We start from the raw sequence: 25,893 nt of genomic DNA, 5'->3' as shown, positions 1-25,893 counted from the left end.
GACATCTGATAATGTCTGAGCCTCAGAGTTTCTTTCTTCCTTCGTCCCAGACTCCTGACTTCCAACTCCCAAACTTTCTCTGCCTTTGATATGATATCTTGGACACTTTCCTAGGTTCACTGTCTTCAGTGTCTCTGCCCTTGGCCTCCCACAGTGAATCTCCATGCAAGTCAGTCCCACACAGACACGCGCACACAGTCACGAATGGGGCGTCTGACAGTTAGTTGACAAAGTTCATATACGTGTAGCAGAGTCAAAAATCAGTGAGAAGCATGAGCATTCAGACTGCCTGGAATTTGTTAAAATGGCTCATTAAAAATCGGCTTTGATCTAGGTCTCTAGACCCTACTACTCTCTGGCTCTCGTAAATGTGAAAATGGTTCATAAAAAATCCTCTGGTTATGTTTAGTGGCACTACACTTGTATATGTTGTATCTCACCGATGACATGGGTGTAGTCTCAGCTAGACATGCGTGTGTGTGTTGGGCAGAGGGAATTGGCAGGATCATCTCCATCCAAAGGCAGAAATAGCAAATTCCTCTGAAGTGATCTGGCAGAATTGTTTAGATTATAACAGTGACTGCTGCCAGAGGTACAAGGAGATAGGCATGCTCAGACAGTCCAGGTGAGAGTGAACTTGAGTGCAGCATTTCTGAAGGGCAGTTTGGCAATGTCTATCAAAAGGTTTTAAATAGAGTGTATGCTCTGTTCCAAAACTTCCATTTTTAAATTTGTTCCTGGGGGTAAGCACAAAGATTCAGTTGTAAAGTCATTCAATATAACATTATTTATTACAGACTTGAACTATCCTAGATGTGCAACAAGAGGGAATTAAATCAATTGTTTCATATTACTGGACGCTACCCAACAATTAAAATTACATTGTGGGAACATATTTGTTGATATGAAGAGCTACTCATAAGTTACTGTTATATGTTCCATTTGGAAAACAATTACACACACACACACACTTTTTACCTTTGAGTCAACCAAGGGTCAACTCAGTTGATTTTCATCTGCTTATTTTAATTTATCTGAAATTGCTTCCTAGCTGAGATATTTGCATAATATTTTGAGATATCCTGAAAAGATTTGAAATATGGCATTTGGAAGGGAGCCAGTTGGTGCTGACCCATCAGTGCACCACCCCTACTGACCCCAAAACCCCCATGGGAGAGATCTCATAACCACCACTCAGCTAAAGCTTTCTGCTTATTCATGTGGTATTCACCTAACAGACACCCTCACATTTGGTAATTGATACCTAATCTGCTTTCATTATTCTCATTTTCTAATTATTTGGGCACTAATACCCACAAAACCCTCGCACACTCCTCTCCCTAGTACCTTGCATTTACACCCCTTCTTTTGCACATGATTCTAGACCAGCACCATGAGCTACGCGTAAGAGGCTTCGGCCCACCTGCCCCAGCCTTGAGAATCCATATCTCAAAAAGTGTTATTTATTATTACTGAATCCTCAAGGTCATGTAACTCATCCCTTTTCCACCCTCTTCCCACCCTTTTCCCCTCTTCCCACTGCTCAAATCATAGGAATGGGACAAGTTACAAAACCAAAGTTGTTTCTATTCATATAAACACAGAACTCATGATAGCTTGTGACAACAATGAAACTCACATTGACAATTTGGTACTGAAGAGTTATAAAGACAGAGGAACACTATTAAAACAAATTTCCTAGTAAGGGCTTTTTCCTAACTTCTGGCGTCTGACAATTTTACAGGTTTTGAATGACCTTTTATGTTTTCCAACATTTGTCATGAGTATTTGGCCAATTTGTGGCTACATAAAATCTGAAGCAAGCATGCTCCTCTGTCTCAGTGTTGAAATACCTGAGTGTCCTCATAAAAAATTTCCTCCTGTTAAAATTGTACTAAAAAGCCAATGAACATTATTTATGTGGCAGGTGCAAATGGAGAAAAAAGAGTACAAATTTATTGAATTGAAAACAAATGCCCACCTTTCCTTCAGATGAGCCTTTGTTGGTATGATTCATGCTATTCAGACTCCGGTTTCATTTGGTAATGGTATCACACTTTTGCATGTTGAGACAATTTGTCCACCATGTCAGAATCAATGAGCATTCTTTACTGGTCTAAAAGCATGAAGCAAGAAACATTGCCCTGGAAGAAAAATAGGACTGTGCTAAGAATGTTTCCGCACCCTCCAAAGGACCATCATGCCAGTTCTGCACTCTGGTGGGGGGCTACAATCCTAAGGAAGGCATCTGTGCAAACACACAAGCCCTCCAAAGCCAGGCGCGCACCAGCTATTTCAGGACCGTGCATGTGTGAGTGACAAATTTTCCTGCTGGGTATGTTATCGCACATCATGGTGGAACTGAGGAGCAATCCATCTGGATCGACTTTATACTCTGAAATATAATGTTTCAGAACTGGGTGAAATGCACATTTATTTTTTGAAGTAGCTTGTTAGGAAGAAGAATTGACTGCAGTGTTGGTCAAAGCCAAAGAGATGGTGAGATGTTTGGTCCCGAAGTAGACAAGGGACGACTTAAGAGGATTTGTTTGATTAACTGGCATTTCAAAGCCCCCTCCAAGAGTTCTTTATTTATGGATACACATATACCTTACCGCAGTTAAACATGCACAATGTAGACAGGAGCAAGAGGTTAGATCTGCAAGGATAAGATTACAAAATGTAATATGATTTGCACTATAAACGCAGTATCCTTTGGGCTGACCAAGGGTCCCTTTAAATACAGTATTACTATTTGTTGTATATAATCTTCTTAGAGGCATCACCAAATTTAGAATGACTTTCCCAACAAGATGGCTGATCACTATCGGAATAAAATCCCTTGATTAAGTCAGTAATAAATCAAGTTCATTTAAAGCTCCATATTGCACCCTTGGTGAGAGGGCCAACATCTGAGAATGAGAGTGACAAACCCCATGAGCTGTTCTGCTGTCATCAGCAGTTACTGAGTTACAGACTTGTCTCATTTCATTAGCTACAGGGACTGAAGAAGAGGAAGTGCCCTTAGGAAGGAATGGGCTGGGCTAACAGCTACAGACAGGCGAGGTCCTCAACAGCGCACAGCCAGCCGCAGGGCCATGGGGAGTTTTTCCTCCTCCTGTGAGCTTAGGGCTCAGTGGAGAAGGACAGAGACTTGTCGGGACACAGTTGATCTCCTACAGAAGGAAGATTGATTGTAGCAGGAAATGAAGAAATAGGATGGTGTAGCAGAGGGAAAACTGGATTGCAACCAAAAGGTCTGGTTTTGCTGTGGGGCTTTGACACACATCATGACCTCTCCGAGCTTTGGTTTCCTTACCTGAGCAACAGTGGTCACGACATACAGAGTATATTATTTTGTTGGTCTGGTGTAACAAACCACCACAGACTGGGGGACTTCACCAACAGAATTCTGGTTTCTCAGGGTTCTGGGTGCTAGAAGTGCAAAAACCAAGAGCTGGTTTCTGCTGAGGCCTCCCTCTTGGAGTTGCAGATGACTGCCCTCTCCTCACACTTGGGTTCTGATGTGGCCTTTCCTCTGTGTGCCACAGTGTCTCTTTGTGTGTCCAAATTTCCTCTATTTATAAGGACACCAGTGAGATCGGATTAAGGCCCACTCTAACGGCCTCATTTTAACTCAATTACCTCTTTAGAGGCCCTATCTCCAAATGGTCACATTCAGAGATATTAGGGGTTAGGGCTTCCACATATAATTTTGAAGGGGTCACAGTTCAGCCCATAGCACAGAGCAAATGCAAGCAAGCAATGAGTTAATGGATATTCAAATACATCGTATATTGCAAGGTGCTATGTGGTCAATAAAAATGCATTGTCATTTGGAAAGAAATATCAGAACACACTGCCTCAGACCTCCACCAGGAGCAGCTGGCTTATGGGAACTTCAAGCCTTCCTGTTGCAAGATAAAGTAGAAAAGAGGAGAAAAGGAGGGAAAAGCATGCAGAACAAATTTTTAATAATGTTTTGGCCACCAGGCATCCATTCTCTTTCATAATTGCACCTTGATTTCTTCTGGGAGTTTATCTCCCTAGTCCCTACACTGGGTGCTATGAAAGAGCTCTCTGCAAAGACCTTCTGCTCAATCTTTCCTTTTACTAACTCTATACATCCAAGGTAGAAGAGCATACAACCTTAGCTAGCTAACTGGTTATACCCTTCTGGAAATTTGTTTCCTATTAAAGTGACATAAAGGATGAGAAAAAAAATTATTGGTCTTATTCATCTGATCTGAAGAGAGCTCTGATAGGCCAATGTGTCTAATTAATAATAATCTAATAATGTAGTCTACTTAATAAAATTAATAAATGTCCTGCTCCCAAGTCTGGTTTCCTGACCTTATTGCTGATTTTTAATGTTTCCCAATATCCTTTCCCCAAATTCCCTTTTGCTTAAATTAGCCAGAGTTTGTGTCCATTGCTTGCAACCAAGAAGCATAACTGATAAAGAAGAGAGGAAGGATGAACCAGGGGAAGTTCACAAGAGAGGAGGGGAGAGTAGATAGAAGTAAGGATTGGATGGAAGGGATGAGAAAGAGGAAGGAAGAATGAATCAAATGTCATGAGGCCCAGCAGTACAGATCATCCTTGAGCAAAATCAGTCCCATGCCCAGAGAAGGGATATGGCTTCCCCCTACTGCTTGCCATCTAGTTACAGCTCAGTGAGAAGCTCTTGCTGCTATGGAGAAGGGTACCACTGTCCACCCAGGTTGTTTAACACCAAAAGGCTTCACCTCCTTAGGTAGCCTGTGGTTATGGAACCTTATATGCTAGTGGAATTGGTTCCTAGACATCTATACTCTCCGGAGCAACTCTAAACAGTTCCTCTGGTAGACTTACAATATTTTAAGACTGGTTGAGAAAGACAAGGTGGAGATAGATATCAAAGAGAGAAGCCACCCTCAGTGGGGTCACTACATCCCAGATTCTGGTCCTCAGCTTGGTTCTGCCCATGGTCTGCATCCAACAAACTTCTTGGTACCCAGGAAATCAAATCAACAGCAGTTTGAAGGTATATACACAGAATGGAATATTATGCAGCCTTGAAAAGGAAAGATCTTGTCATAGGCTATAACATAGAGGAACCCTGAGGACATTACACTAAGTGAAATAAGCCAGTCACAGAATAACAAAAACTGTGTGGTTCCACTTACACGAGATACCTAGAATTCAAATTCAAAGAGACAGAAAGCAGAATGGTTGTTGCCAGGAGCTGGGGGTTTGTTGTTTAATGAGTACAGAGTTTCATTTTTTCAAGATGAAGAACCCTGGAGATTGGTTGCATGGCAATGTGAATGAACTTTTTAAGAGTCCAGTGGGACCATTCTTGCTACAATTTGTAAATGATATTTTAATAATTACAGTCAAGGATTATGCTAGATTAATCTTTATTAATTAGACTATAAATATTGCCTAAGCTATGATTTAGACCTTGGAAGCCCCATTTTGAACTGCTTTGGGTCCCTCCTTCCCCCATTTGTATGCTGAAATCCTAACCCTCACTCCCTCAGAATGTGACCTCATTTGGAAACAGGGTGATTGCAAATGTAATAGTTAAGATGCGGTCATTAAGATGTGTCCTAATCCAATATGACTGGTGTCTTTATAAAAAGGGGAAATTTGGAGATACACACATATAGGAAAACACCACGTAAAGAGATTTTACAAGAAAAGAAGTGCCAAATATTGCCAGCAAACCATCCAAACTAGGAAAAAGGCATGGAACAGATTCTTCCTCAAAGCCTCCAGACACAACCAATCCTACTGATATCTTGATCTCAGGTTTCTGGCTTCCAGACTGTAAGAAAATCAATGCCTGTTTAAGTCACTCACTTTGTAGCATTTTGTCCAGCAGCTCCAGGAAACTAATTACACCCACCCCACCAAGATCTTTCCTACAAGTCATGTCTCCCCTATCCTGTATTGTGCAATTTTTCTTTTTTTTTTCATACCCAAGGAAAAGACTTCATATATATTTTGTATCTTAGTTCAGGATATATGCCATCAAAATCATTGGGATTCTTGGCTCTGTCCTACATTGCATTTGCTACCCTTCTAGGTTTATATTATCTGCAAAATGAATATTTAGCTCCCTTGGGTAGGGACTATGTCCTCCTCCTGGGATTCAGAGTGTGGGCTTAATGATGCTTAGAATGCCATTAGCGTCACAGGAAGAGATACATTCTGCCCGGTGTCATTGGCATATTTATGTGAACGGCAGATTTTTCACAGGTCAGCCAAAGTCAGTAAGATGGAAAATCACATCTCTTTCTACTAAAATGGTTTGGTGGTGATATAACATGAGATTAACAATTTTATTAGAATTTTATAAAAAACATACCAGAAGCCACTGAAAGATCAACAATCTATCCTGTGTCTCTACTTGCCTTCTTTTCTTTCTCTTTGGTGGTAGTTGTGGCCCCTTCCCCATATAGACAGAACTATATCACTAGGTGTCTATCTGTATAGACACAGATATAAATAGATGTAAAAAAGATAGATAAATAGATGGAGATATTGTATATATCGTGCATGCACACTCCTGCAGAGAAGGGTTGGGTTGAGCTCAGTAAGAAGAACAGGATGCATCTTCTGTATGTCTGTTGTTTTGAAATAATAGACCTGAAACTCTCTATTTGGCTTGACACAATTTTCTGTTTCTGTTCTGGGTAAATCTTATGGTGTGGTATTGTGGCACATACAGGAAACAGCTTGGACTTCGTTGTTCACTTTCCATTCGCACCAGTGGTCATCTCACCCGTTGACATGTCGTCTTGCTCCTTAGTTGCTTTTAACTCTGAGTGGTCTTGGGGTGAATCACTTCACCTCTCTGGATACCTGGAAAATGAGATCCTCAGGGTGGCTAATCTCTGAGGTCCCTTTCAGCCTCGTTCAGGCATGCTTTGGGGTGGTTGAGGGCAGGGAATTCCTCCTCATTGATATATGTTCTCAAAATGCCAATTCTCTTCTTAAGAAAAGCAGTTCTTGCTAGGAATTTCAGGGTTGACAGAGACAGAACTGGAACAGGCTTAGTAACCATACTTCAAATTCTCTCAAGGCCATTGTTCAAATGTTTGTAAGTGAAAGGTGTCAAAAGCATTACACCCACTAGCGTGAATATTTTTTATTGAATATGAAGAGTAAATAATATATGAATTGGGAGGAAATTTCTATCAAACCTATGTGGGGCTTTATGTAGATAAAGCTATTCAATTTGTGCTTTGCTTCAATATAGATGCAACATTAATATTTATCTACAAATAATCCACAGCCATTAGTTTACAAGTGCCTGAAACAATATATGCCTTTGAAAGACAAGTGGGGAGTCAGGAACCTCCCCACACCTCCAGGGTACATCCTGAGTAATAATTCCTCTGTGATGTGACCCAACTAGGCGATGCCAAGTATTCTCTTGTGACCTTTAGAGGCAGCTGCAGCCCTGGTGGGGAGAGAAGGCAAGGGATCCCAGGGACATGTCAAGGGGCCAGGGATGAAGGAAAAGCAGCAAACTGCTATTAGTAGAGAAACAATGGTGAGCAAATGTAGAAAACAAATAAATTAAAATTTTGGCTTTCTGCCCAAAACATACCTGCCAAAAAAAAGGTCTTTGAGGAAATTAACATGCATTGCTAGCCAACTCTGCATGAAATTAACATGCACTGCTAGCCAACCAATGCAATCTCATGCTGCCGGCAGCAGCCCAGGGGAGCACCAATGTCAGCCTCTGTTTACAGATCTGCTAGGTGACCAGGGCTAAGGAAGGGTGGGGAAAAAACAGCATGTATTCAATATATGTCACATTCCAAACATTGTGGTAGAGTTTGGTTAGCTCTCGCACAAATGCTTTGAGAGATGAGTCCGTTGGACAGATGAAGAAACTAAGACTAGCAGAAGTGATGTATCTCACTTAAATATGAAGTGACAGATTTGGACTTAACTCTGTTGATTCTTGAGTCTAAGCTCTTTCCATTCCACCCTGTTGCACTGTATGGGATATAGCTGGAACTTTGTATATTAAAATAACATTAACAACCCTGAGAAGGTGAAATTTCATTAAAATTCCTACAGATCTTCGGGGCACTGGGGCATTTGCCCAGCAGTCGCAAGTTTATACTTCAATAGGGGAACTGTTACCCTGTCCTGCCTGCTGAATCCCTCAACACAGTAGTGCAGAGTTAATTTGAGATCCACAGACTGCTTCAGGGGCCCATGAGCCTTCTGGAATTATGTGTAAAATTGTGTGTGTAACAACATTGTGTGTCTATATAAAATTATATGTGTCTACAGCTTTCATTTTTAGAAAGATCTCAACTCCAAAGTTAGGAATTACTGGCTTAGATTCATAAAACTCTTATTAGTCTCTAGGTCACTGGTGCTTTAATGGTCCCATGAGAGGATGGACAATATGAGCTGTCGAGGAAGCTCCCAAAATGAAGTAATGGGTCCTTAGAAGAAATTCACTGACAAGCTTAACAGGGGGAGCCCCACCAGTGCATGGATCAAATGATAGCCAAGCGCATCCTATTCAATCCCGAGATCCAAAGTTGAGAAGGATCTTTAACAACTAGAGAGTAAATACAGGGAAATAACTATAATGGGCATTACATCAGAAAATCAGACAATGAACAGTTGAAGGAACAAGAGGTGAAAGGAATTCTCAGACATTGAAAGTAGGGGTGCAAATTGTACAGCTTTGAAGAGCACTATGGCAATATGTACTAACCTAAAAACATGGCTATCCTACAACCCAGCAATGTTACCTGTCCATACAGAAACTCTTATCGTGTGAATGAGCAGCTATGTTGAAGCATTTCGTTATAGTGTTGTGGAGAAGAGCAGAAATGAAAAGAACCAAAAAAAGAAAAGAAAACCTATAGATTTTTCAAAAGGAGACTGGGTTCCAAAAAAGTGTAGAATACTCACAGCATGGGAGGTAAACAACAGCCAAAAGGAATGAACTAGAAATACATATGCCAATATGGACAAATCTCAACACAAACTCAACTCAATGCAAATGTGAAAAACCTTCCATGCAATTTGATATTCCTCATTTAAACTTAAAAATCATGCAAAGTGAATATAGTGTGTGTACACATGCATATATGATAATACTATATATATGTGCTATACATATAAATTTAAATTTAAATGTAATGAATGGCATTAGAACAGTTAACAAAAGGAGCCTCGGCTTTATCTGAAATGTCTCATTTCTTTTTAAAAACCTGAAGTAAATATGGAAAAAGAGTGCAATTTGACCAAGGTGGGCACATACTTTTTAAAAATTTTAGTATTATTATTATTGCTGCTATTATTATTTATTCATATCTCAGTGTTTGAAATATTTTATAACATTGAAACACGAAGAGACCTTGTAAGCTGCCTTTACTGAAAAGGTTCAGCTTGAAGCCACACGTCTTTTAGAGGCAATTCCTACAACAGCCTCTGACTAAATTAAATGGTGGGGCTTTTCCAGGTGGAAGCCTGTCAGACTCGTGCCCCCAGCAGCGTCCCAGCACGAGGATAATAAGCTTGCCGTTTGTTTTTACGTGCTTCGTTTTACCTGGTGTACCAGGATCGATGCCAGAGCAGAATGCGGTGAAACTAAAATCCCCATTGGAGTCATTGCAGTTGGTGGGCGGATCTCCCCTTCTTTTTTTCTGATCGGAACATAGCTGGCATACAATATTACATTGGTTTCATATGTATAGCCCAATGACTCGATAATTATATACATTACTGGATGCTCGCCACTGTACATGCAGTTACCCTGTTACCACACTAACATATTACAGTGTATCATTGGTTATGGTCTCTGTGCTGTACTTCCATTCCTATGACTAATTTATGTTGTCGTTTGAAGTTTGTGCCTCTTTATTATCTTTTTCCGCGCTTAGCTCCTGAGTGCGGTTCCTGCACCACCTGAGATGGCGTTCACCTTCACGGACTGGATAGCCAAGAACGCCTTCAAATCTCACAGCCGTCAGAGTGCCAGCCAGAGTTTGTCTCCACCCATGATCCCTCTGTTACTTCTTCCTCCTCTAGGCAAGAAACCATTCAACAACCCCGCCCACTCTTCAAACCGGCTCTGGCCGGGTAAAGGGCCTCTCACCGGACCCTAGCCCTCGCCCATGCCTCCCTCTGAACCCGGGCCCCACGTGACATGTGCTGCCCTCCCTTCTCTTCCCTCCCCACCACCACGCTGCAAATACAGGAGGCAGGCCTCATTTGGGGGCCGTTTCCAGGGCTGCCCACCACGGTGCTTCTCCCTTCCCCTCTCTGAGTGATCCCCACCAAAAGAACCCTCTCACACATTTGCCCTTGGTCCAACTTATTTTTTCTGTATTCTGCAATGCATGTGCACACAACCTTTTAATGTTTCTAAGAATTTCCATTCACATATTTACATAGACAGTATATAATATTCCCAGAAATGCATCCCTCTACCGTTCCTTTCCTTTGAGAATTTCTGAGACCTCAAGATCATTAATATAATAATGCTGCTAGAATCTCTCTTCTTTGCAGCTGAGACCCAGCTAATGGGCCCCAAGAGGGTAGGCTTCTTCGTGTTCCCAGTCCTCGTGGACCCAGGGGCCCCTCACACGGCATGTCTTCAGGCCAGAAGGAAGCTCGGTCTGTGCGGTGCAGATGCTGGGAAAGCCCCCACCTGGAATCCCCTCCTTACTCACAGCCCGTTCTCCCACACTGAGGCGCCCATCGCCCCAGGAAGACCACAGATGCTTCCAGCTCCATGACTTGCCCATGCTCCTCTGCAGAGCAGGGCAGCTCAGTCCGCGGTGCCCTCAGCCCAGTCCCTGCGGCTCTGCTGAGCCATCAACTGGGGCCCTATTGTTGCCATTACATAATAATAAATGCTTAATAAATTACAAAATAAATGCACGGTCATACAGAATGTAAGCATAGCTCCATGTAAGAAATTCAAGAAAACCAAAGCCCCCTTCTGCTTGTTTTCATCACACAGCTTTGTTCTCTGTCGAAACCTCTGGGCCTTGGAAGTTTTGGACAAGCAACGTGGAGTAGCCTGGACTGTTGTGGCCTTGCCGCTTCCTGCTTACCTGCCCTCTGCCCCTCCCTATTGGCTCCCCACCCACTGCCCTGCTCTGCTGGCTTCACAGCACCCAGAAGAGCTGCGCGCCATGCCCCAGTGGTGCTTTGTGACCCCTACTTTTGTTCAGATAATCCCCTGCATCTACGATGGTCTTGCCACCTGACTATCTCTTCCTCCTCCTTCAGGACGCAGCTCAGGTGCCGGCTCCAGAAAATGGCATCATTCCCAGGCCCCAGAGTGGCCCTTGTGTGACAGAGCATAGTGACACAGTAGGACTCACTGTATTATATTGAAATGTTCCCCTTGCACGCTCACCTCTGCCATGGGGATTTTCTCCAAGATAGGCCCAAAGCCAACGCCACTGGCTAGAAGTTATTGAACATTACCTCCTATCAACCACCTTAAAAACCTAGGTATTATTTTTATCCCCACTTTGCAAATAAGAAGAGCAAGGTTTGGGTAGGTTAAGGAGCCTGCTCAAGATCATGAGGTTAGCAGGGAACAGAGGGAAGTTTCCAGTCCCGTCTGGCAGACCCCAAAGTCCATGAACTTAACTATTCATCTAGACCACCTCCTTCATCTTTCCACCCAGCACCCCTCCCCCAGGCCCCCTGCTCAGCAGGAGGCCTAACATGATTGGCACTCAATCAATGGCTTTCCGCTACAACTGCACTGGGCCCAGCTGTCTACGGATAAGGAAATTACATTCCCACTGCCTTCATCAGAAGAGGCCTTTCTCTATGTATGGGTTTCAAATACACTTATCTCATTTTTCCCTAAGTGAGAGGATAAGCATCTTTCTCATCAATACTTGCAGGGCAATGCAAGTGCAGATAAAAGGGTTGTGTATCTGTGAATATAATTTGTTGTTGACATGTATCCATCTTGCACTTGCACACTTCTAAACTCACATCAACCAGGCTAATGTGCTTTAGTAAAAATGAGTGAGAAAGAGCTTTAACTACATTTGCAAAATGTACAGTGATTTATAAGGTGGCTCCCAATGGTTGCTGAGTCAAAGCTGCTCAGGTACTGTGTCTCACTGTCTCTTTAAATACAGCTCTTGTTCTTCGGGGAAAGGGGAATGATGTGTATTTCTAATTATAACCGACCAGGTTCTCCCACACTCTGCTTGGTTCCCTGCAGGTTACACTGTTTGCCAATATCTATTAACTGTAGCAGTAACAGGAAAAACTCCCAAGTCTAAGCAGCTAGAAATCCTCTGGCTCTCTCCCACTTTAGTGGAATCATATTTTTGCACTTGAGGTCATCTTTATATAAGAGAGACGAGCAGGGCTGGGAGAAAATTGGTATTAAAAATAGAGCCAAGTTCCCGACTTTCACTCTCTAGAGCTCATGGAAGATTCTGGCCTTTTATTATTCATGCCTAATGCTTACGCCATCCCCCTCTGCCTCAAGAGCATGCCGAGGATCTTCAAGCACCCTGGCTTCATCTTGCCAGCTGCCAGGGTTGGCATCTGTTGAAAGGTTTCGTTTTCCTCTTTTCTATCACAGCCAGGCACCATGGGAGCAGGCAGAGTCAGGTAAGTAGGTGTCCATCCATCCCGAGGCCCGTCTCCCACTCTGAAACCCTGACCACCCCTCCCCCTGCTGTCTACCTCATCCTCATGCCTAAGGCTGCCTCAGCCCTGAACATCAGCTTCCCCCAAGGTCACAATTTAGGGATGGAGGTTACCAAGCAGCTAGCTCACTAAGTAAATGCTTAAAATATGCTGGTAACAATAGAATTCCTTCTAGTCAGAAAACTCAACTTTTACTGATAAGTGAATCTTTACTGCTTGTGAATCTAACCTCAGTGATACTCTAGTGGTAGCATTCTAGAATAGTTAAGAATATATTTTTAGGCAGATGAGAGCTTTTTAAAAAATCCTGGTTTGACAACATCATAACTGGAGCTGGGAGAACTAATTAGATGAATAGGCAAAGGGAGAGGGGGCGGTGGTGGAGTTCTTTCCATGCTAAGCACTGTGCTAGATGCTGAACTCAGAATATCTCATTTAATTGTCACCGTCACCCTTTAGGTAGCTATAAAAATCCACGTTCTTGCAGCTGAGGATACGGAGGCACAAGGAAATCAAATAACTCTCCTGAGGTCACTTACCCAGGTGGAAACTTGACCTCAGCCATGTGACCTCCGAAGTGCTGATTTTCCCTTGATCCCACACCTGGGGGGCCGGAAGTCAAATGCTGGCCCAGGCTAGATGAAGACGCAGAATCTGCACATAGACTCATGACTAGAGCTGCTCTTGTAGAGAAGGGTGTGTTGCCCTATGGTCCAAATCCAGTGCCTGGCTTAGAGACTATGTCTAAGCAAGGGTAAGGTGACTAACAGCAAAGGGCCAAGTGGCCAATAGATGCAGCAGATGCATTCAAAGAGGCACAAGGAAGCAGGAAAGAGATTCTGGGGGGGTGTAGTACAGGCCTAAGGAGAGTGGTGCTCGGGGGCCAGGGGCCCATCTGTTTGGAACCCAGAGGGCAGGAAAGAGAACTGGGCAGACGATCAAACACTCAGCACTGGACCAGAGCCTCAGGATTGGGGAAGAACCTACCCCAAGCCTGATCTGATGCTGAGGTGCTAAGCATGTAACCAGGACCCCTGTGTGCCTGGATCTGGGATGAGATTAATTTCTCGGGGAGGGACTTTGTTGTCTTAGGATGCCAGGTTGAGAGACCTGCAAAGCTGTGGAGATGTGAGGTCGTTGCCCCAGTGAGGGGCTCAGGCAATGTCTAACTATGATCTCATTGTAATGAGATAACAGGATAACCACTCCCTCCATGCTCAGTCAGGCAGCACATCAGTCGGTCATCAAATGCTCTTTGGGACCCTGTGATTCATTCATACTCCGTGAGCTGGTCCACCTTGCTGTGCAGTGGGCTGTCTTCTAGTCTAGTATAAAAAGATAAAACCCAGGTTCTGCACCAGGAATCACAGGCAATGGGTCTGCAGACCCAAACTCTCCCTCATGGAGGTTCTAATCTAGTAAAGAAAATCAGACAGACATTGGAAAATCTGGAAGGTAGCTCACATGTGACTGGGACGCCCATGGAGGGGTTAAGAAGCAGCCGGGCATACTGAGAGAAGGCGGAGAGCTTCTGGTGGCAGGAAGAAGACGGAGGGTCAGTGGTGAGATTGCCAGGAGCACAGGAATTTTGCTCTAAGGAGCACAGGGAGGTGTGGGCTGCAGGACTGAGCTTCAGGTCTGGGGGGTCCCCTTCTACAGAACACATGACCCTTCTATCCCTCTCTGGCTGGCCCATCCCAGTCAGGGAAGCAAAGCCCCTTATCTTTCATGTCTACATCTAACTTCAGAATACCATGCCTGCTCTGCCTGTCTTTCCAGCGAGACGTGTTCTCCTGAAGATTTCTGACAAACACCCTTTCCACTGCCAAGTGATTCCACATCAGATCCTCTGGCTTCCTTCAGTGTTGAGTCTACTTTCCCTTGAGCATGAAGGGCCATGTAGTTAGAGTTAGCATGTCTCTCTTTATCAAAGTGCATCTTACATTACCAGACAGAAATACTCCTGAAAGAGGGGGCAGAAAGCCAATGTGTTCTTCTGATCACATTTGGGAAATACTAGAGAAACCTGCTATTATCGTTTAGGAAATCCTTGTTAAACAGAACAGTCATTGGGAACACAAATAATCCCACCCTATCGGTCTATTTCCTAAGTGTGCATTCTGCAAAGGGTAAGTTTTCTTCATCACTATGTACGTGTGGGTTCTTGAGGTGTATTTTCATGGGAGCTTGACTTGACTTAAAATTGTCTTTCTCTTCAAATTGCATGAGTTCCTTCAGAGCAGAGAAGTCATTTTTTTAAGCTTATTTTCCCAAAGGGTCTTGAGCAGTGACATTCTATAAGGCTTGGCTCCTGGCCTGGCTGGCTCTGCAGTGGTCTTATTTGACTCAATGACAGCCTGGAGAGGTGGGGTATGGACAAGTGGCTTCCTGTCTGCAGATGGTGTTCTCTGGCTGCACATAAGGATGCTCATGGAAGTTAGCCGTTCTATGGGACAAGTTTATTTAGGCCTGTTCTGCAAGACCTCCATGGTCTACTCATGGCAGGCACTAGAATCCTAAAGGCCTAGGGAGTTGTATCCTTTGGCTGAAGTTCTGTCTCCTCAATTGGATGAAGCAGCATAATGTGATAGAAAGAGAACAGACCCCCAAATCAGACAAGCTATAGGGTAATTACTAGCTATAGGGGCAAAGTATTAAACGTGACCTCTTTTAAGGCTCTGTGTATCTTTAAAATGAGGTCAATAGTACCTATTTCGGAAAGTTGTGAATTTGAAATGAGTCTGGATTACAGTAGGCCCTTAGTGAATGATAACTATAGATGACCTTCTTTTGAACTTCACACTTTTTGTGAAAATGATTTTGAAGAAAACATTTTCTAATCCACGCTTCCCCCTTTATTTTAAACTATTTCAAATGTATAAAATTATATTTGGTTTGCTAAAAGGCTGACTTAAGCTAAAACACATCTCCATAAACTACGGTTCTGCACGTATGCCTATATATCCAGATACTATGCACCGGAGGGCACCTATGTGGGGAAACACACACACACACACACACACACACACACACACACACCTCAAACTGATTACAGACATGATGAGTGTTTGACTCCAGCATTAATTTCCAGTCCCTCCTCACTAAGGAAGTATCATTTCTAAACTGAATTAGCATCATAGTGTCCTCTGATTGTAAACACAGCTGCTGCAGGGTTTCCCCAGGGTTCCTGAGTTACCAGTTCCTAAACTCGTTGCTGGCTGGTCTGGACCAGCAGCCCCAGGTCACCTGGTTGTCATGAGAAAGAAACAGCAAAGTCCTTTGACAGAACTATCAAGCCCCTTAAGGGTTTCTTCCACCCCTCAAACAAGAAAAGGAATGCCACACCTGGCTCTGTGCCCCTAGTGGGGGTAAGAAACCGCTGTCACACCTCGGGGGTGGCACCCACAGCCAGCCATTCGGACACACTGGGTTGTCAACTAGACTGTATCACTAATCAAGCAGCAGTGTAATTACTCATGCACTTGTCTTTCTCCTATGCAGGACCATGAGGGGTTTTTCATGTGTGTACACGGAGTATGTGCTCTCCATTTCTGTGTCCCTGGTATCTAGCCTGCCTTGTATAGCTCCTGATACATACTAATAAGTTGGATGGGTGGATGGATGGATGGATGGAGGGATGGATGGATGGGCGAGAGGGCTACATTTGCTATTTTGGCTACTTATATCTGCCTTGATTCAGAGCCACAGGAGAATTTTTTAAAATAAGTATTCACCCTATTTTTAAAAACTGTTGAGTATCATATCTTCCATGACCAGAAGCTGAATCTTTTGCTGATTGACAGCAGGTGATTAAGCTGACCTGTATATATCCTTGTATATATCAGCTTTTACCTCAAGACTATGCCTCAAATGATCTCCTGCCCCTCTAACTACCACCCCCAGTCATTCCTCCTTGAGGGGGATTCAAATATGCCCTTTAACACAAGGATTATTTTGAGCTAAAGGCAAGTTTCCCTTTGTGAAAGTGACCATTCTCTCACATCAGAGAGCGAAGAATAGCCTTCATCACCAGAGGAAGACACAATGGAGGTGAATCTGCATAAACACAACTTGACTAAATAACCCTTATCTTCTACTAGTTTTGCATTTACCCTCTCACAATCGGCCACTCCTAAAAGCTCAAATCCCTTCCTGTCTAGTCATAGCTCCCCAATTTATCATCTTTGCCCCATCTGCCTGCCTGTTTGGAGCCTCACTCTTTGCTGTGAATGCCTCCGTGTACATGTAAACATTAACATCAAATAAAACGCATATGCCTTTTATCCTCTTCATCTGTCTTTTTCCAACTTAATTCCCAGATCTCAGCTGCAGAACCTAAGAGGGTAGGGGAAAAGGTTTTCCTCGCCTACACCCTTCTGAACCGCTCTCCTTGGCCTTATTTTGGAGTGCTGAGGTGCAAGATAAACCGCAACACGGGTCTTCCCAGAAGGCACTAGAAGGCTTACAAACGAGTATCTTATCCAATCAATATACAAATACCCGAGAACACTAGCTTCCTTAAAACACTTCTCCAGTGCTGGGAAGCTGTACTTCATAAGCAGCCGGTTCACACCCTTGAGAAAAGTGCTTACCTCTCTCCTCCCCTCCCTCCTGACAGTGGTTGGAGCTCTGGTCCTTTCTTTCTCCTCCTTCCTTCCCTCAGACTCCCGAGGATCCCGTTAGGAATCTCAGATCTGTCGCCAAGATGTGCTAATATGCTGGCTGGAAAAATCCCCTGGCCCAGGTGAATTTCCTCCTCAAAAAGTCATCAACCCAGATTTAGTTTATTGAGCAGCCACATCTTTCCAAACCAAGATGACTGATAAAATCACACCCTTTGATTAGCCTTTTCCTGAACAACTTCTGGTTTCTAACAGTCATCAAAAAACCAGGTAAGGAAGACCCAGCTTCCCAACCCCATGCCTAGGGGGTCGCCCTCACTGTTATGAGCACCAGCTGCCTGCCAGACCGTGAAGGGTTTTCGGAAACCATCTTCTGCTGTGTCTGCTGAAGGGCACTGGGGAGAAACTGGCAGACCTGCCGTTGCTGCCATTTCGGCAGCCACCAGCCTTGCCTGGAAAAAAAATTTGGAGTTTGGGACTGAAGCTAGTGCTCTCGGAATATCCCCTTGTTTTCCGGACGCTTCCAACTGCCTGCCTGCCTGGTCCTTAGGTGGGCCCTGGTGCTGAAAATGAGTTGTTATTTTCGGTTCTCGTTCTCCTTATTTCTGTTCATTTACAGGAAGAAGGTAGAGTGGGAAGTGCATGGGGGGGTGGGTGCAGGAGAATATGGACTTTGCGCCGTCATCTTCAGACCAGAGGTCATCCTATGAGTACCAGAGGGACAACAGGAGTTTGACCTTCATACCCCTTTTCCAAAAGCTGGAGGCAGGGAGGGTTCTGTCTCCACGCTGTCAGCCTTCTGTCTTACCTGTCTGTCTGCAGCAAATGCCGGCGTTTCCTCTCTCTTGCTGCCCTTGGTGCATTTCATCTTTTGGGGTCAATCCAGCCGAGAGGACGATCCAGCCACATATGTGTCTGATTCCCGGGTAGGCTTCACCCCCAGGATCCAGTTTCCTATTTGGGTGGGTGTGGATAAAGTGAAGGTCCCTGTGGCCAGGATTCTCACCTGGCCCTGGTTGGCGGGCTCACTGCACAGGTGTGGGCAATGCGTTGTTATTGACTCTATATAAAGAGCTCCACCTAGTGCTTTGGGTGACACGGTGGCACGGCTGTAAGGCTGCAGGAGAGCAGAGACAGACTAGAACGGTGGCAGCACCCAGGACAGAGACTGAGACAGCTGTGCGGGCCAAGAGGCCCAGAGGCAGAGACCGGCTTGCTGCCTGCAGACTCGCTCTGAGTGGACGGGATTCTAGTGATTGACCTGCCACCGTGGGAATAAAGTTGGGTATAACCCTTTCACCCCAAAAATGTACTGTCATTTCTTTGGTCTCACTGAATCCATAGTAAACTTGTCTGGTGCTGAAACCGATTGGCAAGACAATAGGTTATGCGCACAATCTAGGAAAGAGTCTCAAGAGGTTTTTACTCCCTTCAAAATCCAGCAGTTCCCAGTGATCCCGAACACGGATTCTGGAGTCAGACGGCCTGTGTTTGAGGCCCAGGTGTGCCTCTCCCCCCGTGAGGCTTAGCATGGGTCACTAGGGACCCATAGAGCCTGGGGTGCCAAACCGAGTCCATCTGAGTTAAGGCTCCAGTGCAGTGTGAGCCCTCAGTGTTGGCGGCTGGGCCTCGAGTCCATTCCTGCCTCCTGCTGTTTCTCCCCAAGTTCTCTTAGTTCTTTGGCCAAGGTCAAAGCAGAAGGCAGTTTTCAGTGCCAGAAATGACTCTCCCAAATGATGTCGTTCAACTCCGCAAGGCCTCAAGAACCCTCGGCTGATGCTGACATAATTAGCCTCTCTTACCCCTTGTTTCTGAGGAAGGGAGGAAAGCTCCAGAGGAAAAACGGTGTCTGGGTGGGTCCTTTCTACTCCACTTTCCCAGTCTTGCCATGTAGTGAAAGATCCTTATCTTTGTGAGTCCTTGATGACCCCATAAAGGGGGACAAGAGGGACTGTGAAGTGACACACCCCAGCCTGCCAGAGAGAGAATAGGGATGGTTTTGGAGGGTGGCATCTATAGGACATTGTCCCAAGCCATCAGCACAAAAGAGGGTATCAAGGAGATGATCCTGATAATCCTAAAACGTCTCTGAGGAATTATCAGACAGAAAGAAATGTCTTAGACTCTAGAAAGACAGCACCTGGTAGGAAAGGCCTTGAACAATGAGTCAGAAGCCATCGGTTTCAAGACAAGCCATGGTCTCAAGAATCATGGGCTTGACCAAGGCAGCCAAACTCTGCGGCCATGTCTTTCTCAACTTTAAATCAGGGGTAATTTCTTTTTCACAAGTTTGGCATAATGACTTTGTGGGGATTTGTTGGGAGACACTTGAAAATGATGATACACCACACAATATTATTATAAATCATGACTGTAACTCTGGGGGGAAAATCCCAGGGCAAAATAACTTTGAAACCAAAATCAGTCTAAGGGAGAAATAAAGTGGGAGAAACCCACTTATTTCTTACAAGCATCTCTCGCCACCTGCTGCAGAAGAAGAGAGCACTCCACCCAACCTCTGGGTCCAGATAAGCCCTCCCTCGCCCATGTAATTACCTACTGATATGGAGATGGGCTACTTCTCTCCACTCCTTGGAAACACCTATTGACATGGAGATGCACTAAAACCAGGTGAGAGATTCTGGAAATATTGCAATTTTACCCACAATGACTGATAATGATAGCAAAAAGAAGAGTCTGAAAGTTCTTCAGTGCTTCTGAGAATTATCTAAGAAAGAAGAACTTCTTCTAGGTCAGTGTTATTGAAACTTTAACTTGACCCTCAATATGAAAACACATTTTACATTGTAAGCCAGACTCCATATACATGTTGATGTGTATACATGTGTATTCCTCGGGGTGCTCTAGAGAAACAGAACCAATTGGAGATATATAAAAAGAGACTTATAAGGAACTCGCTCATGTAACCGTGGAGGCTGAGAAGTCCCATGATCTGCCATCTGTAAGCTGTTGACCTTGGTAAGTCAGTAGTGAATTCCTGTCTCAGTCTGAAGGCCTAAGAACCTGAGCCCCAAGGGCAGGAGAAGATGGGTATCCTAACTCAATCAGGCAGAGGGCAAATTCAACCTTCCCCCACCCTTTTTGTTCTATTCAGACCTCCAACAGATTGGATGTGTAACTCCGGTGGGGGGGAAATCTCAGGGCAAAATACCTCTAAAACCAAAATCAGTCAAAGGGAGAGATAAAGTTAAGAAACCCATTTATTTCTTACAAGCAGTCATCCCATCTCTCTTTTGACCAGGCTGAAGCAGAAGAGAGCTCCACCCAACCTCTCCGGTCCAGATAAATCCTCTCACACCCTTGTAATTACCTATTGATATGTAGATGAACTAAAGCTCTCCACCCCTTGGAAATACCTATTGATACGCAATTGCACTAAATCCAGGCAAGAGATTCTGGAAACAATGCAGTTTTACCCACAGCCACATACTAAATCTTTTAGTTATGAAGGCCGTAGAGTTTCTGTTGCAGAAAGCAGCCACAGATAATGCATAAATAAATGGGAATGGCTGTGTTTCAATAAAACTTCATTTATAAAAATAAGTGGCCAGCCAACTGGCCATTGTTTGCTGTCCTCTGGTCTAGATGAACTCAAGTTCTTTAGGTAGATAAGTACGAAAGGCCTGTAAGATTATCATGTAAATAGCCTTAAAAAACATCTGGATTTCTAAGTCCACTGCAGAGCTTGCCAACAACTTCAGTTTGATCTTCTGTATCAATCTACTCTCACAGGGAGAAAGAGTTTTCCAGCAGCATAAACAGCCAGCCCTGGATGTCATGACAAGTCCTTACACCAGTGCAAATTAAGAAACTGGCAGATGGTTGTGAGTTAAGTTCCTGTGAGTCATGATCCAAGAGCCTGATCAGACCTGAATGAAAAGAGAATTCATGGTCCTGAGCCTACAGAACGAAGGACCAGATTCCAAAATGTCAAGTCTCACAAAGTACAGCCCTCCCTGCCCCACTCCTTACCTCCCTGCCCTAGCCTGGAAAAGCAAGACTGGCAGAATATTAACTATGGAAACCAAAATAATCCCACCCTAGAATGTGCTGTTCTATTGTTAATAGGGTCTTTTACTATGAGAGAGGAAAGAGCAGTGATCTCTCTGAAATTTTCTAATACACAATCTAAGTGATTTTTTTGTATGAATATTTCAGAAAACCACCTTATCTGTGTTTCAAAATGAGCAGAGTCCAGCCTGGGGACCCCTGGTACAGACAAGTGATGGTTCCAGGAACTGCATGTAGACAACCAATGATCTTAAACTAACCCCCTTTCACACGTGACTTAGTTCCTTAAGGGCCCGGGATTCAGCCTGAGCTCACTCAGGGGTCAGCAAACTCTTTCACAAGGAACCAGACAGGAAATAGTTTAGGTTTTGCAGGCAGAGAGGCAAAACCAAAAACATAGTGTAGGTAGTTATAGAACCATTTAAACTGTAATTATTTAGCTCACAGGCCATATAAAAACAAGAGGAGGAAGTCATTTGGCCTACAGGCCACAGTTTGTCAAACCCCGGCTTTGAGGGATGGAAGGCAGGAAAATACCATGGCAGCACTATTCAACTGAAAGAAACATGACAGATTTTGCTTGTGAAATATATACTCTCAGTGTCATTACCACTTTTGATGGATTGTATTATCCAAAAGGAATCTATTGCATTGGAGTAGGAATATTTACTAGGTTAGAAATTAAGTTGATAAAGTACATGTGGTTAGAAGATCTTAAAGGTAAAATGATGTGGTTAAGTTTGCTTATAAATATTCCATATGATATAGTGTAGAAATATGATATTTTAATCTTGTGGATTTAGAAGAACACATCTTCATCAATTAAGCTGGAGACACAGGTATGGTTCTGTAGAGTAAAATTCCATGAACATTGTATATTCTTGACACACATACACTGAAACAAGAAAGGGAAATGTTTAGAATTCAGCCAGTAGTGCAGAAATCACCATGAAGATTGGACATGGTTGTCTGTTATGGGACCTTGAACACATGTTAATGACATGTAGAAAAAAACCATATATAGATAAGTTACAAAGATAATCAGGGATGAGCTACAAATTGCCTTTTGAGTCCCATTTGAAGGAAGCATTATAGTAGGACTGGGCAGAACACAGAGTGAAATGGTGAAGACCTTGGCCAGAAAATACAAGAAAGAATCCGAGTCCTTGTGAATGAGAGCATCTGGGATGCTGAACAAGCTGAGGCTTTCTGCCAAACCGTCCATCTTCATGATTCCATGTTGTCCCATCTGCTCTGCTCATCACCATAGCTGGGTAACCTAGAGGCAGTGCAACCAGCAAGAGAGTCAAATGGGAATTTTAGTCAAGGAGAGAAGCATGATCTTGTCTGGGAAGACAGGCTCAAACATCAGGGCTGAAGGGTACGGTGAGGCTGAAAGTGGGAGAACGGGTGCAAAGGTCTGAAAGAGGAGCAGTCATGTGCGGGCATGCAGTACACATACACAATCAGAACACGTAGATCAGAACAAAAGCAGGAACAAGATGAAAGTATGAACACTCAAAATGTATATTGTGCAAGCTGTACGGTATGAGGATGAGCCTCAAAACTTACATGGCACAAGGAATATTGGACCCAAATGGCTAATAAAATAAAAATGTAGCCAGGATGTATAAAAGCATATTTCCTATGGGATTATCTCAAGATAATTTTCATTATTCACTCAACAAATATTGTCAACAAATATTCACGCTGCACTGAATTTGCCATGTGTTGTCCCATTCACATATGTGGCATAGGCCTCATCAGATATGAATTGTCAATCATTGTCAGTTTATTTCCCCTGTAATGATTACTCCACCCCCTGAACGATATAAAGAGCTCAGGATTCAACTTCATTCTTCTCTGAAGTCAGGAATAGTATTTGAGCTAAGGTTAGTTTTAATTGATTAATGGTTCACTAAAAATTGAGAATCTTGATGATATTCTTTCTTTGATTATTTCTGTGGCATGCACACATCCTAAGACACTTTAGATTTTACCATTCTCCTCATTGAAATATCTATCATGGAGGTGATATCATCTAGCTTCTAGAATCCCTCTCTACTGAATAAAAGTCAGGGTAAAAGGGGTTTTCCATTTCTGGTAGAGTAGCTCATTGCAAAGCAGTTTTCCCACCATGAACTACTAGGAAATCTGGGCACAATTCAAGAAAGGTTCCAGCTGAAGACATTGGAGAGCTGTCAAAGCAACAAAGGAGAAGCACTTTAATGTGAGCCTGACGTTCTGGGCATTTTCCCCTTGCAGCATGTGCTGATTCTAAAGCAGTGGAGAGTCAGGAGACAAAGAAGCAGAGTATAAAGTAGTATCTAAGAGGCAGAAAGGCTAAGCAGGTATTTTAGTAATCTCACAGAACTTGGAAGATAGAAATTGAAGGTCAGAGGGCACCAAACAGAAGGATCCCTGGTAAACATCTCAGACTTCTGGGTTAACCATAGAAAGGATAAATTCCAAGAATGACGGTAAACTATAAATAGACCATCCCTTACAAAAACTGAAATTATTTTTCAAACCACTCAATCCCAAACTGGGTTAAAGAGATCTGACCCAACTCTAACTGCCTGCCAGAAAGAAAAATAAACCGGCTACGGAGGAAGATGCCAGCCAGAGCCTCATATGTTCTTGATAATTTTCCATGCACAATATTTGACTCTCAATAAAGAAATTACTAGGCATTCTAGGAGTTAGGAAAAATAACTAAAAATCAAAAGAGAAGACACACACAAAACTTGACAAGCTGGAGGATATTATTAAATAATTTCTTTTTTTTTAAGAGACTGATGGAAATTCTAGAACTGAACATGTAAAAACTAAGGCCTCACTATATGAGTTAGGCAGTAAATAAGACACAATAGAAAAGAAGATAAATGAATGAAAGATAGGTCAATAGAAAATATTCAGATTAAATAATGGAGAGAAAAACACAGCAAAGTACATAAAAGGTCATATTTAGACATGGGTTACATTAAGAAGGTCTAGTATTTGGGTAATAGTGCACCAGAAGAGAAGGAAGAAAAGCATGGAACAGAAACAATATTTGAAGAGATAATTACTGAGGAAAAACATCAGGAAACTGAAGAAAGACATCAAATCAAAAGGTTATTTGAACCCCAAACAGAGTTCAAAGAAGAAAACCTTCCCACAAAGAAAATTCCCAGACCAGATGGCTTTCAGATAAAATAAACTCGATTATATTCAGTGACAACCCTGGTCCTAAAATTCTGGCTATTAATAATAAGGATGCATTTTTCCTCATGTATCACAGAGCAGAGAAGAGCTGTTTCTATGGGGCCCTGCCTGAATTTTTGACCCACAAAATTATGAGGATAATAAAATGGCAATTGTTTTACACACACACACACACACACAAAACCTCCCAAAGAAAACTCCAAGACAAGATGTCTCTACTGATGAATATTTCCAAATATTGAATATTTACCAATCTTACCAAAAAAATTTCAGAGAATAGAGAGTGAACCCTCTAGTATTATGAGGCCAGTATCACCTTGATTCCCAACATGGAGAAGACATTCTAAGAAATGAAAATTACAGGTAAATTTTCTCAGGAACATAGATCAAAAAATAGTAAATTGCAAATTAGATCAAGAACATATTAAAAAGGTAATACATTAGGACCAATTTTTAAGCTTGTTCTGCGAACTCAAGGTTGGTTTGAAATTCAGAAATCAATTGAAGTAGTTCTTCCCATTAATGGAATAAAGGAGAAAAACCAAGTAATTATCTCAACAGATGTAGAAAAAGTATTTGACAAAATCCAACCCTGATGCATGATTTAAAAAAATATCTTAGCAAAGCACCTAGAAATGGGACCCTCCTTAAGCCAATAAAGGGTGTCTGCAAAACAACAAGAGTAAATATACTTACTAATCAACTATTACAGTTTTTACCAGAGATCAGGAGTAAAACAAAGAGTATGTTCTCTCCATGCCTATAGACATAGTAGCAAAGGGGCAGTGACTACTACAACATAAAATAAAATACACAGATGAAAACATAAACACATGAAATAAGCATAGATGGATTAAAAAGTATAAAATAGCAATAAAGCTGCCATTCATAGACAATATGAATGCATACACAGAAATTTTTTTTAATCTACAAACTATTAGAATTAGTAAATGAATTTATTTATGATTTTATTTATATTAGGTCAATATTAGAAATAAATGTCATTCCCACAAAGCAGCAACAAAGGATTAAAAATGAATTTTAAAAAAATCCTGCCATGTAGAATTATATCAAAAACAAGTCAAATACCTAAAAATAAACTAAAATGAAAGACTTCTACCATATGGAAAGAACAGTATTTAAAGAATATAAATAAGACCTGAATAAGTGGTAGGATATATTATGTTTAAGAAGCCGCCAGTGTTGTAACTTTGTTGATTTTACCCAATTGATCTATTCTTCTAGCAAGCTTATATTTTGTGTGCATGTTTGTGCATGTGTGTGTGTGTGTGTGTGTGTAACTGATAATCTGAATTTTGAAATTGATATGGAAACACAAAGATCCAAAGGTATACAGGATAAACTT

Source organism: Manis pentadactyla, chromosome 18 (assembly GCF_030020395.1).
Source record: "Manis pentadactyla isolate mManPen7 chromosome 18, mManPen7.hap1, whole genome shotgun sequence".
Lineage (NCBI taxonomy): Eukaryota > Metazoa > Chordata > Mammalia > Pholidota > Manidae > Manis > Manis pentadactyla.
This window is presented reverse-complemented; position numbering follows the sequence as displayed.